This window comes from Fulmarus glacialis, unplaced genomic scaffold (genome assembly GCF_000690835.1).
Source record: "Fulmarus glacialis isolate BGI_N327 unplaced genomic scaffold, ASM69083v1 scaffold17144, whole genome shotgun sequence".
Lineage (NCBI taxonomy): Eukaryota > Metazoa > Chordata > Aves > Procellariiformes > Procellariidae > Fulmarus > Fulmarus glacialis.
Genome location: NW_009209051.1, coordinates 32,274 through 34,241, shown reverse-complemented (window position 1 = coordinate 34,241; position 1,968 = coordinate 32,274). Strand labels below are relative to the sequence as shown.

At 35.7% G+C, this 1,968-nt stretch overlaps 1 long non-coding RNA gene across 1 annotated transcript; it reads right to left on the bottom strand.

Moving 5' to 3' along the window:
• Positions 1-596: 596 nt before the first annotated feature.
• On the bottom strand, positions 597-1,727 carry LOC104076019. Its single transcript, XR_683510.1, has 2 exons — positions 1,649-1,727; positions 597-971 (listed from the first exon to the last, which is right to left on the bottom strand). It is a non-coding gene; the product is annotated as an uncharacterized LOC104076019 (long non-coding RNA).
• Between the last annotated feature and the right edge of the window lie 241 nt (positions 1,728-1,968).

Sequence of the window (1,968 nt, the reverse complement as noted above, 5' to 3'; positions counted from 1 at the left end):
GTGACCCATGAGAAACTGGAAGAACCCTGGAGTCACAGAGCTTAGCCCAACTGAAACGCTCCTCTCCGCTGTGGTGACCAAGGGCCACCTGTGGTGGAAAAAGTGGGGTTTTACCATTTAAAGTATATTTATTCTGTTGAGATCAGCACAAATATAAAGGATGGAACTGAATTCCCATGACCGGTACCCAAGCTGTAAAATTTTAACTCAGTTCCACCTGCAAAAATTTTTGCTTGAATCCCAAAAGCCACGACTCTCTCCGTCTCCATCCCTTTAACTCTGCATTTCTGTTAACGCTTCAGTGCTCAGAAATGGACTAGTTGTGATAGCAGTTAGGAAAAAAACAACCAAACATGTTTTATTGTTTAAGTAAGCAGATCTGAAATGGTATTACTGAAAGCTAAGTATACATGGACCTTCACTGTTCCATTTTTACAGTTGCTTTTATGAGTTGTATTGTACTTCAACTATATTTACACAGGTATTTTTTCCCCACGTTAAGTGCCCCTTAATTCTTAACTTGATTTAAAACCTAATCTGCCATAAAGGTACATGAAATAGAACAGACTGAGAAAATACTTGAGAATGGCTGTTGTTTACAAAGAAAATAATTTATAGTATGCAGTTACTGATCAGGTAGAACAATAGTTCAAAATTCAGACTGTATTACAAAGCATTTCTTCAAACATCCATTTTGGATTATTGCTGAAAGGTACTAATTGGTCTATTCTAGACTAATTTACAAACATTCATAAAATAGTGAAAAATGCATGCTTTAGAAACCTGGTACATTTCATGCCTCTGGACTAAAAAGAATATGAAGATGGAAGCAAGTGATGGGCGTTTTTAATGTAGATTACTAGTGCTTAGAGTTTTTTTTCTTTTGTACTAACAGACTCTTCAAATTTTTTCTCATTTCTTTCAAGTGATTTTTTATCTTCGGGTTTAGTCCACGGAGGGCTGTGCAACTTCTGTTGGAGGTGAAAAGAGCATCAGTGTAAGCATTGCATACACGATACAGACATACATAAGCAAATAAAAAAGTATGTTAAAAATCCACGGCAATAGTGCACACAGAACTGTATTTCTGTTAAACTGATGTACCAGTCTTAAACTACTAAAACAGAATATGGTATTCGTCAACTGCATCTAGAAGAGGATTCTGATCTCTACTAAAGGAAGCATATTTAATCTTTGACAGTGCAAAACCATACAAGTCTGATGCTGCTTTATAATTGTGGTGATTTTTATCTTTTTCTCTTGGTCTATCAAATGAAGAGCTCAGGTGTACAACTTGCTTAAGGCTTTTCCGTTGGTAACATGGCTGAATACAGCTTCACATAATTGCAGATATATAATTATTTCGGAAATCTCTCCCTTCTCCTGTTCCCAGTGCTACGGACATCACGTTCTCATTTGACTACTAGGATAGTCCAGTTCTTCAAGTACTAAACAGTTTTGCAAATTGTTACCAACCAGAATCCATTTTGAACAGATGAAATGCAATCAGGTCACAGTCAAAGTCTGAACTGAGTGAGCAGTTCTGTTTCAAAAGCATTAGCATAAAATGCATAAATATACTTCAAGTAATTGTATGCTTTACAAGACCTTTTAATAAAAACCCGAGAATTCCTCAGAAACAGAATACCTGAAAGCTTGTCTCTGTTTCTGCTGTCTTCAAATGAGATGTTGAATTATTGCGATTCCCCAAACATGTCTTGCCAACCTGTCAATAGATGTCAGAGTTAACTACTTCGTATTTTTCCTAAAATATTCATGTTTTTCCTAAAAAAATCATAGTGGTTTTTTTTAGCCTAGTTGATGAAATGGAACAAAACAAATTTATCACAGCTAAGTGAATCCCATACTCCCATCATCCCTGTAATAGTCTAATGTGGCTGTAAATTTAACAACTTAACACCTACCTAGCTTTTTTTTTCTCATCACAAATAGTGAAGTTTATTCCTA